Genomic DNA, 15,903 nt, shown 5'->3' on the forward strand with positions numbered 1-15,903 from the left:
GTGGCTGCCTTCCGGGGTCTGCTGGTACCAGGTGGATTCAACAGTCTGTACCAAATGTCCTTCCAGCAGTGGAACCACTTTTCCCCGTGTGGCCCAAGAACCTCCCAGATTCCACTCTGTTCCTGAGGATTCACCCTTCCCACCAGAGCACCACCAGGTATTGAGCTGTGGAGGTCCAGCCTTTGTGCTCCCCTTGTTTACAGTCTCAATGGAATTAAAAAAAAAAATTTTTTTAACATTTATTTATTTTTGAGACAGAGAGAGACAGAGCATGAACAGGGGAGGGTCAGAGAGAAGGAGACACAGAATCTGAAGCAGGCTCCAGGCTCTTAGCTGTCAGCACAGAGCCCGACGCGGGGCTCGAACTCATGGACTGCGAGATCATGACCTGAGCTGAAGTCGGCCACTTAACCGACTGAGCCACCCAGGTGCCCCATTCTCAATGGAATTTAAACCCTCTCCTTTCTCCTTTCTCCCTTTTTAGTTTAGTCCGTGCACTGTTTCCAATTTTCCACTTTCTCTCCAGCTGCTTTTGGGGAGGGGTGCTTTTCCCGTATTCTCCCCCCTTCCCCAGTCTCCATCCTCTCTCTGCCTGCAAAAGCAGTTCCCTACTTTTCACAGCTTCTCCCTCCCCAAGTTCAGGTCTCCATGCTGGGTACCTGCTGAATTCTGTGGTTCAGGTTGTGCAATTGTTGTGTTAATCCTCCAGTCAGTTTTCTAGGTGTGTAGGATGGTTTAGTGTTGGTCTGGCTATATTTCATGGACACAAGACACACAAAAAGCTTCCATGCTGTTCTGCCATCTTAACTCCTCCCTTGAAAAAAATATTCTGAATATACATCTCTTACTAGGCATATGATTTGCAAATAGTTTACTTTATCCTGTGGGTTATGTTTTCACTTTCTTGGTGGTATCATTTGCAGCACAAAAGTTTTTAATATTGGTATAGTCCAGTTTATCTTTTTATTCTTTTGTTGCTTATACTTTTGTTATGGGATTTAGAAACCATTATTTAACTTAAAGTCACAGATTTTATCCTATGTTTTAGTCTAAGAGTTTTATAAGTTAGCACTCATATTTAAGCCTATGATCCAGTTTGAAGTAATTTTTGTGTATAATTGAGGTAGGGGTTCAAATTCATTATATGCATGTGGATATCCTGTTGTCCTAGCTCCATTTATTGAAAGATTGTTCTTTTTCCATTGAATTGTCTTGGCACTTTTATTGAAAGTCAATTGGCCATAAATATAAGGGTTTATTTCTAGTATCTCAATTCAATTCCATTGAGCTATATGGCTATCCTTATGCCAGCACCACACTGACTTGATTATAGTGTAATTTTGTGGCAAGTTGTGAAATCGAGAAGTGTGAATTCTTCCAAATTTATTCTTTTTCAAGATTGTTTTAGCTATTCTGAATCCCTTGGACATCTTCATAAATTTGAAAATCAGCTTTTCCATTTCTTCAAAAAAGGAAGTTGGGATTTTGATAGGAATTTTGTTAAATCTGTAGATGATTTGCCAAGTATTGCCATCTTAACAGTATTAAGCCTTCCAGTCCATTAACATAGGATGTCTTTCCATTTATTTAGATCTTTTTAAATTTATTTCAACAATATTTTATAGTTTCAATGTGTAAGTCCTGAACTTTTGTTAAATTTATTCTTATTTTATTTTTTTCATGCTGTTCTAAAGGGAATTGTTTCCTTAAATTCATTTTTCAAACTGTTTATTGCCAGTATACATAAATACAACTTATTTTGATAAATTGATCATGCAGTGCTGAACTTTATTAATTCTAAAAGGTTTTTTTAGTGGATTCCTTAGGATTTTCTAGATACAAAGCCATGTCATCCAAAATAGAGACAGTTTGACTTCTTTCTTTTCAATGTGGATGACTTTTATTTCCTTTTCTTGCCTAATCATATTGACTAAAACCTTAGAAGCCCCAGTGCAATATTGAATAGAAGTAACAAGACAGGACATCCTGGTCTTATTCCTAATATTAGGAGAAAAGCAGTCAGATGTTTGCCATTAAATGTGTGCTAATTGTGGGTTTTTCTTAGGTGGCTTATCAAGTGGAAGAAGTTTCCTTCTGTCCACAATTTCTTTTATTTTTTCTATCCACAATTTCTTGAATGTTTTTATTATGAAAGGAAATTGGACTCCGTCAAATGCTTTTCCTGCATCTTTTGAAATAATTTTTTGTTATTTATTCTATTAATATGGTGTATTAAATGAAATGATTTTCAGATATTAAAACAATGTACATTCTTGGGATAAATTTCACTTGGTCATGGTATATAATCCTTTTCATATGTTGCTGGAATCATTTTGCTAGTATTTTGTTAAATATTTGTGCAAGTATATTCATAAGAGGTCTGTAGGGTTTTTTTTCTTTATGTGATGTTTTTGTTTTGTTTTGTTTTGTTTTGGTATCAGGATAATACTGGCCTTGTAAAATGAGTTGGTAAGTTTTATTTTTCTGGTTTTGGAAAATTTCAAAATTTGGTGTTGATTCTCTTTTGGGTATTTGGTAGAGTTCACAGTGAAGCCATCTGGGCATGGGCTTTCCTTTTGGGGAGTTTTAATATTACTAATTCAGTCTCTTACTTGTTACAGATTTTCTATTTCTTCTTGGGTCAATTCTGATAATTTTCATCTTTCCAGGAATTTCCCATTTCTTCTAATTTATCTGATTTGTTGGCATACAGTTATTAACAGGTCTCCTTTATAATTATTTTTATTTCCATAAGATCAGTAGTGATATCCTGGTTTTAGTATTTTAGTACTTTATATTCTTCTTTTTTAAAGTTTATTTTGAGAGAGAGAGAGAGAGAGCATGAGAGCAGGGGAGGGACAGGGAAAGTGGACAGACAGGAGTGAAAATTCCAAGCAGACTCTTCACTGTCAGTGCAGAGCCCCATGTGGGGCTTGAACTCATGAACTGTGAGATCATGACCTGAGCCAAAATCAAGAGTTAGACTTAACCTACTGAGCCACCCAGGCACCCCATATAGTATTTTGGTATTTTGTCTTTTCTCTTTTTTTCATTTGGTCACTCTAGCTAAAGTTTTGTCAATTTTGTTAGTCTTTTCAAAGAACATTTTTTTTTCATTTTCTCTATGTTTTTTCCTATTCTCTTTTACCTTTTACACTTAGTCTTTATTATTCCCTTTCTTCAGCTTCCTTTGGGTTAGTTTACTCTTATTTTTCTAGTTTCTTTCTTTCTTTTTAAATGCTTACTTATTCATTTTTGAGAGAGAGAGGGAGAGTGCAAGCAGGAGAGGGGCAGAGAGAGAAGGAGACAGAGAATCCCAAGCAGGTTCTGTGCTGCCAGCATGGAGCCTGACATGGGGCTGGAACCTATGAACCATGAGATCATGACTTGATATGAAACCAAGAATTAGACACTTAACTGACTGAGTCACCCAGGTGCCCCATTATTTTTCTAGTTTCTTAAGGTGGAAGACTAGGTTATTGATTTGAGTACTTTATTATAGTTTTGAGTATATGTTTACAGCTATCAATTTTCCTCTGAGTGCTACTTTAGCTACATTCTATGCATTTTGGCATTTTGTGTGTTCATTTTCCTTTTCAAAGTATTTCATAGTTTTCCTTGTGATTTCTTCTTTGTCCCATTAGTTATTTAGGAATATGTTGTTTAATTTACATATATTTGTGAAGTTCCCAAATTTTCTTCTGTTATTGATTTCTGCTATTCATTCATTATGGAAGCTTATTCTGTGGTCCAGCATGATAGCTGGAGAATGTTCCACGTGTGTGTGAGAAGTATATTCTATTTCCATTATGTGGTGTGTTCAATCAATGTCTTTTAGGCCTAGTTGGTTTATAGTGTTGTCAAGGTCTCCTACTTTTTTTTTTTTAATTGAGCATCTTTCTAGTTGTTCTATCCATTATTGAAAGAAAAGTATTGAGGTCTCCAAAGATTATTGTTGAATTGTCTATTTTTTCCTTCAGTTGTCTCAGCTTTTGCTGCATGTATTTTGGGTCCCCGTTATTAGATGCATGTATATTCATAATTGTTATATCTTCCTCATGAGTTGAGATTTTTTTTTCGTTATAAAATGTCCCTTATCTCTAGTAACATGGATCCTCTTCCTTACAAGAGAAATGAAATGGAGCAGTTGAGATTCCAGTAGTCTTGGCCTACTGTGCCTAGAATGGAGCTTCAGCCCTAGGGGTGAGGGTAGAATGAGGGAAGGGAGACTGGTACTCTCTGCAGCATCAACCCAAAGGGGACTTCTGCAACCTGAGTCTGGGAGGGGGATGGGAAAGGCTGGTAGCTTACCCCTGCCAAGATGAAGCAGTAGCTCCAGACTGGGAGCTGATGGGAGAGGAAGCTGTCTTCCTTTTGGCCACACTGACTTGGGGTAGAGCTCCTATAATAATGGGGGTATGGGGTAGGGGACAAGGAAGGAGTTGTGGCTAAAATGCCAAAGACTGTCATCATTCTTACTGAAATTTAGTAAATTTTCTTCAAAGAATACTTCTCCCTTTGCTGTATGTCCTCAGGACAATTTCTAGAGATGGTAATTGATTTAAAAAAAAATAATTTTCACCAGTTAAATAGTGGTTTTGCTGGAGAGGGAGTCTGCCAAGCTCCTTATACACCTTTCAGGAAGTCCTGCCCCTCCATGTAAAATTTCAAAAGAATAAACAGGGCTACGTGTAGCTTGTAGAATGCTACCCAGAAATTCTTAACTGTTGAGGTTTCCATGACCAGAAATGAGGAAAAACAAAACCTAGCCCTTGGTAGAACCAAATTACAAAGAAATAAGAGTTGGCTGCTGAGTGGCCACATATTTGCCTTTCACTTCTTTGAGAAATCAATCTCATTACTCAGCAACTCAAAATTATGGCAGCAATAAAAGTGCAATTGCATTTGTGTGAAGGCCTAACCTAGCCCAGTGCTTCGTATTGCTTATAAGCTCTGTGGGCAAATGCCAAGGCAGGAGGCTGATTAGAAAGAGGCCATAGATTTAAAAAAATATAATTATGTAGTTAAAAGGGAAAGTAGAGCTTGGGAGAAGTGAAAAAGTACATTCCCAAACCGAGCGTCTCTTGATAGAAGAGAATGTAGTTTGTGGTAGGCTGATGTAGGCTGGGGAGGTCTCAGATCCACCCCCCCCCCCCCATAGTAAAGAGGATCTTTACTATGTTAATGAGGTGACTTTGGGACTGCATCTAAGGATGGGGGCTGGTTCTGGGAAACCAACCATGCAATTAGAAGGCTGGAAATCTTGGTCCTACCCCCAGTGACCTCTGGGGGAGTGTGTAGGTGCTAAAGGTTGCATTAATCACCAATGGCCAATGATTTAAGCAATCTTACCTATGCACTGGAGCCTTTAATAAAACTCCCCAAAAGTGGGGGTTTGTAGAACTTCAAGTTGGTGAACATGTGGAGGTGCTGGGAGAATGGCACACCCAGAGAGGACATGGAAGCTCCACAGCCCTTCCCATGTATCTTGCCCTGGGCATCTCTTCCTTCTGGCTGTTCCTTAGTTATATTCTTTTATAATAACCTAGTAAGTAAAGTATTTCTCTGAGTTCTGTGAGACATTGTAGCAAATTAATTGAACCCAGGGGTGGGGCCACTGGAACCTCCAATCTTTAGCCGGTCAGTCAGAAGCACAAGTTGATAACCTGGATTTTCAATTGGCATCTGAAGCAGGGGGCAGTTATATAGGACTGAGCCCTTAACCTGAGGGATCTGGAGTGATCTCCAGGTAGACAGTGTCAGAATTCAGTTGAACTGTGGGACACCCAGCTAATATCTGAGAATTGCTTGGTGGTGTGGGGAAAAACCCCATACTGGAATTGTGAGCAGAATTGTAATTAGCTTCCTGGAAGTCCAGGCAAAAGGTCAAGTATGGGAGTTGCAAAGTTGAGATAATCAGAAAGGGGGGTCACAGGCCAGTTATTCAGGGCAAGTTTACTTTTTTTCCTACTGCTGACATTGGCCTTCGATACCTTGGTATTCTTGAAAGTAGAAAAAGACTTGTTTAAATTGCTCTTAAAGACGGGACAGAAATTTCACAGTGAATATTTATAAAGGAGCTTTGCTAGACTGCGTCTTGAAAAGTGAAACAAAAAGTATTAAAATAAGTTTATTTTATTGTACACTTAACAGAACTGAAGTTGCACACGCAACTATCCACCTGCTCTTTGAATGAACAGTGTGAAGCATGGGCTGACCTTTTCGGTGGAATTTTCCCAACAAACGTATATGATAGAATGAAATATCATTCTCAAATTCATGTTTGACTTTTGCAGCACGATCATCAAAAGGGTTATTTTTGCAAAAACTCTTTGAGCACTTTATCAATTTTCTCAAGAGCCTCTCTTATTCCTTTGATATTCAGACTGATCTCTTTCAAAGTCTTCATGGTATCATCGTCCTTGCTGTTTTCCCCTCTTCAGTTGTTAACTGCTCTAATGCTCCCAAATACATATTTGTCAAACCTTTGCACATGATGTCAGTAGTTCTTCAACTTCACTTTCATGGACTTTATGAAATTCTTCCCCCTTTCACAGCAATATTTGCAATTATACTTTGCAATCAGTTTGCATTGTATTCCCAGTGTATTGATCATCTGTCAACCAGTGAGAGGTAGAGCAGCAAAGCTTCTATGGGATAGGAAGGAATAGACCCTAGGGTGAGTGTGGGAGAAATGCCAAGGAGGGAGGGCTAATATTATAAATGGAGACTTTTGCTTCCCTAGCAAACTTGCAACTGTAGGGATTGAGGTAATGAATATTTGAACAAAGGCAAATCTTGTACTAAACTTTTAAAGTTTTTCTCATATGGCCCCTTACAAAGAGAAACACAAAGTTAATGAAGCAGTAAGCAGTATGCTTAATAGCAAGTGTGCAGCAAAATTGGTGGCACATTTTACATGGCTGTTTCTTGTAACCATCTCTGATATAAGTTGGGGCAGAACATCTATGCATAGCACATGGAGGTGATTCTGTGAGGAGTTGACCTGATTTAACCCAACATGTAGTTTGCCTGCATTAGTTTTTTGCTGCTATATAACAAGTGACCCAAAACTTATTGACTTAAAACAACAAAAATTTATTATCTCATAGTTTCTGGGGAAGAAATCCAGGAGTAGCTTAGCTGTGGGTCAGCCAGGGCTACAGTCACCTGAAGATTGCCTGTGTCTGGAGGGTCTGTTCCCGAGCTCGCTCACATGTGAGTGGAAGGAAGGAAGCTTCGGTTCCTTGCTAGATGGATCTTATTATAGGGTTTCTCATGACATGGCTTCCTCCAGAACAAGAGATTTAAGAGAGAGAGAAGAACTGACAAAGACAGAAGCCACAATGTCTTTGCAACCTGATCTTGGAAGTCACGTACCATTATTTTTACAGTGTTCTATCACTCTGTACAGTGTGGGAGGTGATTATACAAGGTGTGAATACCAGGAGGCAGCAGACACTGGGGGAAGACTGGGAGACTGGCTGTAAAGGAGAAGTAGTTTTAATATAGCTAAGGACTGGGAAGAGGAAAGGTGTGAAGAGGAGGGTAAAAGGAGGGAACAGACAGACAAGCTTATGGAGTAAGGAGTGTGGATTAGGGCAACAGGGCTGCCCCATACACTTATTCTTGTTGTGCACTGCGCTACTTTAGGAGGCACCATTTACATAGATCATTTAGAGCCCTCAGTGGAGATGAGCACAGCCTCTTCTCTGCAGAAGTTTGACATGGAAGGGGCTTCACTATAGTGAACTCTTAATCATGCGGAAATGACCCAAATGTGTCTGGAAACTGGGTTTATATAAGCCCATTCTCTGTATAGATTAGGTGGGAGGTGGCTGCCCAGTGAGGGTCTAACTGGCATCTGTGAGCTCTTGGCTCTGGTATGACACTTCTACTAAGGGAACCAGTGGAGGTGGGTATTATGTGGGTGTCACAGGAGATCCTGGCTCCATTTGAGGATGGTGACATGACTCGCTAAGCAGGAACAACAGTGAGGCAGAACTGCTTTTTTACTTAGCGTCTGCAATTCCATTTACACCTCTGTCAGAAACAAGGGTTGACAGGGACACGATGACTTTGGAATAAGCTACAGAGTTTTATAGATGGGAAGTCAGAAAATATCAAGCTCTATTTCTGGCATCATCAATGACTTTATGTGTTGCTCTGTGTTATGGGCTGAATTGTGTCCTCCCCAAAATTCATATGTTGAAGTCCTAACCCTCAGTACCTGAGAATGTGACTGTGTTTGGAGATAGGGTCTTTAAAGAGGCAATTACATTAAAATGAGGTCATTATAGTGGGCTCTAATCCAATAAGACTGGTGTCCTTATAAGAAGAGGTGATTAGGACACAGGCACACACAAAGGGACAACAGAGAGAAGTGAGTGAGGACATAGAAAGAAGGCAGCCATCAGCAAGATCAATGACCTTGATCTGCTGATCACCTTGAACTCAGACTTCTAGCCTCTAGAACTGCAATGGCTGAAGCCACCCTGTCTGTGATGCTTTGTTATGGAAGTCCTAGCAAATGAATACACTCTGGAGAAGTCTTTCCCCTCTGTGTCCCGGTCTTGCATAGCTCCTTGTCTTGGGTGCTTATAAGAATGCTGTTGACCCATGTGGTGTTTTTGTGCAAATTAAGAAAAGATACCCTTTCTCCCAGGCAGTCACAGTCCTACATTGGGTCCTTGTCTTGGTGGAGGGAGCATGGGTGAGGTTCCAGTGCTCCATCACCCCTAGGCTGCGTGCATTTGTGCTGGGCACAACCTGCATCTTTACATGGTGACCCTACCCATGGTGACCCTACCCTATTCATGCAAGAATCTCTGGATCCTCAGGATGTGGGGTAGGATGCCAGCTCTGGCTGGGAAAACCAACCATGCAGCTCTTCTCAAGGCAAAAGGTTGAGATGACATCCCTTTCTCCTCATTGCCCTTTCTTAGAGCAAACTCAGTGGAAAACTGCAAATGATGCATTAAACTTTTAGATTTACAACATACTTTGCAAGTCTACTGTACCTTAATAACATAACACACCAAAAGGTTGGAGAGAGCTCCTTTAAAACATTTTATGAATTCATGGCTCTGTATTCCATGTCTCATTCTCATTCTCAACCACAGATACTTACAAACCCAGAAATTTACATATTCATATATAGAGAAATGCCATCTAGCTCTCTATATAAATACATTTTAATATCACTTTGAGGAAATTTGTAGACTTGGCTACCTTGTCACAGATTAATGAATATTTGGTTAGATGAAACTGGCTCTTCCTTGACAAATTTTCTCCTCCTAAACCACAAGCTCAGGAGATGCCATAATTCTCTTCCCATTGCATGGGCCTCTCAAGGAAATTCAGGAGAACGGGAGTAGGTCAGGAAATGGGGTCAAGCAGACTGAACTTGAGTATGGCATGGCCACTGATGTCTGTTTGGGGCAAAGTGCTAAGACCCAGCTACAGTCTCTGCAGCTCTGGGCTTGGGACTTTCCCCAGAACTACAGGAGGCTTCTCTGTGTGTGCTGGGGGAGCAACAACCCCTGGGAGCAGCCCTCAATTATTGATTGATGGAAATTTGTATATAAAATCTCCCAGCTACTTTGCTGGGGTGTGTGTGGATAATTTTGAGATATGTGTTTTACAGAATTTCCTAGAGTTTTTGTCATGAGATTATGTAGCAGTCCTTCATTGGAGGATCTGGCATATCATCACATACATTTTGGCTGTCTTTCTTTCCCACTCCCCCATAGTGTTTCTGATGCTCCCCGCCATAAATTACTAGCACTAGAACCCTAAACCCTATCTCAGGGTCTACTTCCAGGGGAACCTAAACTATACCTCCCTTTTCATATGATAAGAGACTCTGCTTTCAAACTTCAGCTTGTCAGGAGTGGATCTTTTCCCCAATTTGCTGCTATAGGGCACCTTTCAGGTCCAAACGCATCCAGTGTGTTTTATAACAACTCTATGAGGTAGATATTACTATTCCATTTATAAATTTTCAAGGTAGATAGAGCAAACAAGTTTAGGAATTGGAGGGATGGAAAGGGAATTTACAGTTATTGCACACCTATTACATTCTAGATTCTTATACTTAAAAAACTTATAATTTTCAGCTAACAGAAAAGTTTCAGTAATAAGATAAAACATTCTTTTATATTTCTCACCTCACTTTACAGTGCTACAACCTGTGCTATCAACCAGTGCTATCAACCCTGTATGATACATAGATACAGAAATACAGATGTGCATATTTGCATTGGTTGGTGCACATACCTACATTTCCTAGCTCTGTCTGATGACAGGGCCTAGAAGCAGTGACACCTCAATAACAATGAGCACACGTGGCACTTAGTTCATGGCCTCTAAGCACCATTCTCCATTGCAAGGAACTGACATTTCTAAGTGAACTGGTTGATTCCAGTGGTGAGGAATGGTACATACAAGATGAGTTTGGAACATCTGGAGGCTTGTTGAAAGAAACCAGGAGCCAACTTGATGGGGCCTCTAATGGTGAAGGCTGGAACAATTTGAGGTGCAAAAAAATAATTCTGGTACTGGATTTAAAGTTAGAGAATAAAATATATACATTAATTAAAAATTTTTTCACAACAACCCAAGGAAGTGGATATAACTATCCTCAGTTTATAAATTATTGAGGTAATGGAGAAGTCAAGATTCAAATTGAGTTTCAATATAATTCCCAAACTCCACTCTGCAACACACCTTCCCCACTATAGCAAGGCAAATAGCATAACTCAATGAATTAAAGCTCTTGCTTCTGCTTTGATTTGAGCAACACAGAAACTCTCATCCTCATGAGAGTGGGTTCTATTTTCTTTCTCCCCCTTTCCATCTTTTCAGCAAAGCATTAAATCCTACAGGCCTCACACTGACTTTCTCATTGAGTCACTATTTAAATCCTACAGGCCTCACACTGACTTTCTCATTGAGTCACTATTTTGTTCACTCTGCTGGCTTAAATCAGAGATCACTGGAACGAGCATTACAATGATCTCCCTTTTCCAAGTCCAGGTGTTTCAAAGCAAGTCTTCCATTCTGTTGCACAACTCAGATAAAGTCTCAGGTCCGATCTGGGGAATTTTGGGACATGGAAGGGAGTTAAAATAAGAAGTAAGGAGGGCAGAGGGGTGGAAATGTGACATTCCATCCTTAATCACCCCTCTGTGCTTTGATGCCTTCCTTGATAACATGGGTTCCAAATTCCTCATCTGCTCACATTTCCTGGGGAGGAGGGCTGGTGGAGGGAGCTGAGCACACCACACTGCTATAAAAATAACGAAGGTGATGAATGGCCCCAAACAGCAAGGAAGGGAAGAAATGGCATTTCTTTGCCTCTTTCCCTTGGCTGCAGATAAATTGCACCTGTCGTGGCTGGGGCCATGGAGCTTTAGCTGTGATGTGGTTGGGTGGCTATCTGCCAGACCCTCCCTCCTCTACAGCCAGGAAACTGACCCTGCTGGCAAATTTTAAAAAGAGAATGGAAGAAAGGGTCCAGTCTACTTAACAGCTAAAAGCTCTGACTCTCCAGAGCCTGGAAACCTTCACCTCCACATTGGGCAGCTTCCCTCCTGTGCACTGTACAGAGCATTTGTCCTTCATGGCACCCATGGCTGACTATTTAGAAGGTTAAATGCAGACAGGTCCAGAGGCAGGGGGGTGGGTGAAATGACCTCTGACAGGCTCTTTCCTGCCACAGGTTAAGATTGCATGATAATTCTTTCTAGCTTTATTGAGGTATAATTGATACACACACAAAACTGCATGTATTTAATGTAATTTGATAAGTTTCAGTATATATATGCCTGTGATACCATAACCACAATCAAGGTAATAAACATACCCATCACCTCCAGAAGTTTCCTTGTGCCCCTTTGCTTTTGTGTGTGTGTGTGTGTGTGTGTGTGTGTGTGGTAAGAACACTCACCGTAAGATCTACCCTCTTCACTTGTTAAGTGCATGGCACCGTAGAGTTAACTATAGGCATTATGTTGTATAGCAGCTCTCTAGGACTTGTTTATCTTGTATAAATGAAACTTTATATTCACAGAACAACTTCCCTTTCTCCCTCCCCCACTCTCCCACTCCCCCACTCCCCACCCATCCTTTGGCAACTATTGACCTATTTTCTGCTTCTGTAAGTTGACTACTTTAGATTCCTTATACAAATGGAATCATGTAATATTTGTCCTTCTCTAATTGATTTATGCCACTTAGCATAACATCTTCCAGGTCAATCCATGTTGTCACAAATGATAGGATTTCCTTTTTTTCTAAATGCTAAGTAATATTGCATTACATGTGCATACCACATTTACCACATTTTCTTGATCCATTCATCTGTGGATGGACATTTGGGATGCTTCTACATCTTGGCCAGTATGCATAATGCCACAGTGAGCATGGGAGTACAGAGAAGACCTACAAATAACCAATAGGCATATGAGATCATAGAAATGTAAATTAAAACCACAATGAGATACCACATTGACTTTGTTAGGATGGCTATTATTTAAAAAATGTAAACAATTAAAATACAACAATTAAAATATGACAAGTGTTGGCGAGGTTGTGGGGGAAATCAGAACTCTTGTGCACTGTTGGTGGGAATGCAAAATGGTTCGGTAGCTGTGGAAAACCATAAGGAAATTCCTCAAAAAATTAAAAATAGAACTACCATATGATTCAGCAATCCCACTTCTGGGTATATGTCCAAAAGACTTGCCCAAGGATCTTGAAGAGACACTTGCATGGTGGTTTTTGGGTTCCAGCCCCAAATTAGTCTGTGATAAAGCTCTCAGACCTATAAAGGAAAGTGCGGATGTCAGCTAATTCTGCGCCTTGTGATTTCAGTTGGGCTAAAACCTAGGAGTTGTTTTTGGCTCTTCCCTCTTTCCCATTCCCTTAGTCCAGTAGGATTGCATATCTTGATGCTTCTGTCTCTTTAACTTCTCCACTGTGTGCCTCTCCTCTCCTCCCAGGGCCCCTGCCTTGGAACAGTCAGCTTTTCCCTGTCCTACTCCATGCAACGGCTTCCTAGTTGTCCCCCTGGCTCCACTTTCACCCTCTCGAATCCATCCTATAGACAGATGCCAGAGTAAGCACACATCTCGGTACACATCTCCTCCAATTAAAGCCTTTCCAAGGGTGCCTGGTTGGCTCAGTCGGTTGAGTGTATGACTTCAGCTCAGGTCATGATTTCACAGTTCATGGCTTCCAGCCCTGCATCAGGCTTGCTGCTGTAAGCACAGAGCCCACTTCAGATCACCTGCCCCCCTCTCTCTCTGCCCCTCCTCTGCTCACACACTCTCTCAAAAATAAACATTTGTTAAAAAATAAAACTTTCCAGGGCCCTCATTCTCATGAAGATAAAATCCACATTCTACTGCGTAATGCACAGAGTCTTGTATGATCTGGCCCCTGCTTATCAATCCAGCCTGCTCTCTCCCTGGTCTCTTTGCACCAAACCCTGGGAATATCAAAGCTCCTTGTGAATCCTTACAAAAAACTTGCTTTTTCTTGCCTTCAGTAAGATGCTTGAACATGTTTCCATCTTCTTCCCCTGGAGCACTCCTATTTGTTGTCAGAACCTCAGCTCCAGCATCACCTCCTCTGGGAAGCCCTCCTAAGGCTGAATTTAGAGGCCTTCCTCTGCCAGCACATGGAAGCCTCCTTCCATTACTCACTTTGCAATCTCACCAGACTCCTGAATAACGATGCTCATCTCTGCTAGTCCAGCACAGACATTCTAGCACATGAGCTGACCATTCAAATCCTTATACCTACCTTCTATTTAGCATGTTCTTCTACAGATGATGATGTCAAGGCACAGAGAAGTTAAATAACTTTCCCAAGATTACAGAGCTTGTAAGTGACAAAGGCAGGCTTGAACCTAGCCCACATTCTTGACCCTTGGCTGTACCACATGCATTAAGTGACTGGCAGGCAATTCTGCTTTCTCACAATTTTGCAATTTTTCTTTGAGAAGCTGGGCTGGTCCCTAGCAGCTGTTATCAGGATGGTAGGAGTCGCCCCTGAACTGCAAGGACTAAGGTAGGGAGGGGCCAATTATGCCTTGAGAGAGAGCCACCTGTTCTTGTAAATAGTTATATTGGGACAAAGCCATGCCCATTCATTTACATATTGTTTCTGACTGCTCTGGTTCTACAGTGGCAGAACTGAGTAGTGGGGAAGACATGGTCTGCAAAGCCTAAATATTTACCATCTGGTCCTTTAAGAAAAGGTTGGCAGATCCCCATCAGACAATCTCATATGGCTAATAAGTGGCAGTGCTGGGAGGGGGAAATGTGAACCCACTTCCAAGACCTCTCTCCTACAGCCAGGTGCTGGGATGGCTAATGCTCAGTGAGCAATAAAACACAGAAGAAGGCAGGAAGGCCCCACTAGGTGCCTGGTGTCTCAGCTGAGGCTACTGGTTTCTAGACTCATGGGCTAGGCATCAAAGTCTCCATCTCTGCACTAAGTTCCTTCTGGAACAACTGGTCAGCCTCCTCTTGTCCGGTGCCAGCTGGCTCCCCCCAGGCAGGTGCCAAGAATTCATGCCTGCATTTCCTCCAGCTGGCTTCCTCTCCCAGGGTCCCACCAAAGACTGGTTTTGAAGCCACAGATGGACCTGGTTATAAAAATTCATCAATAAATGGAACTGGCAAAAGATAAAATCCCCAACGTAGAGAAGAGCTGTGTGTATGTGTATGTGTCTGTTTGTCTGTCTGTCTAGCTGGCGTGCTGGAAGGTGTGAGTAGAAGAGCTTTGCAGGGAGGGAAGAGAGGGCAAAGGCCCCAGGAAGGGAGGGTTGTGCAAGGCTGTCAACAGCAAGAAGGGTGATTTAAAATCAATTTCCCAGCCAAGAAGAATCACTCTTGCCAGGGTGAAATATAATATGAAATAAGAAAGGAAGGCAAGCTTGGGCCCTGCCACGATATGCCTCGGGCCCTCCTGCTTATGAAGCAAATAAATAACCGTCTCCATAAGGCAGCCAGCCCAGCTCTGTTATCATAGCAGCGGCCAATGCTGGACGCAATCACTCTGGGTGCCAGACTGGGGACGTCAGGTTCAAGATGGACAAGAGGTCCCTGAGGGCTGCTCTGGCTCTACTTGTGAGTGGCTTTAGCATCAACCATCTTGGGTCCCAGACTCACTGTGAGTTCACCCTTTGGCCTACAGTTCTGATATTAGAATTCTTTAGGTGGAAAGTAACAGAAACCCAATCTGATTTAGTGTATGCTCCAGGAGGTTCTATTGACTCACGTTTCCAAATCTCAGGCCAGGCGGGGGCAGAGTTGAGTGTCACACACTCAAATGCTGTCAGGGCAGGACTTCTGTTTCTCAGAATGTCAGCTGAATTCTCCCACATGGGCTTTCTCCACCAGGCTGGGGCTACTCCTGGACTCACAAATCCCAGCTTTCATCACCAGAGAGGAAAATACTCTATTTCCTTGATTCTAATTTGAAATATCAAGGAAGGGCTCTGATTGGCTTCCCATTGACTCATGGCCTCTTCTGGATCCAGGTCCCAGTAAAACTAAATGGTTGAGGTTGGGGGAGGGATATGACTCCAAAAGAAGTGGGCATGTGGTTTCTAGAAGAAAGCAGTGGCTGGACATACAAACCATGATGTTCATCATAGTGCCCACCCCATCTCCCAGCAACAAAGTCCAAGCCCTTGGATCTTGAAAGTGTTGTCTATTCTCCCTGCCTTGGTTTCTCCACTCCTAATTTTCTCCTCTGCACCTTGAGGTCTCTCTTCTGGTCCTTCCACCTCATGGAAAACCTTCCTTGACGGTTGTGACAAGCTGGATCATTAGGTGAAGTCCACGGTCCCCTGTCTCATTTGCTTGGCCTCCTGTAGGACCTGTATAG

The sequence above is a fragment of the Panthera uncia genome (assembly GCF_023721935.1).
Source record: "Panthera uncia isolate 11264 chromosome C1 unlocalized genomic scaffold, Puncia_PCG_1.0 HiC_scaffold_4, whole genome shotgun sequence".
Classification (NCBI taxonomy): domain Eukaryota; kingdom Metazoa; phylum Chordata; class Mammalia; order Carnivora; family Felidae; genus Panthera; species Panthera uncia.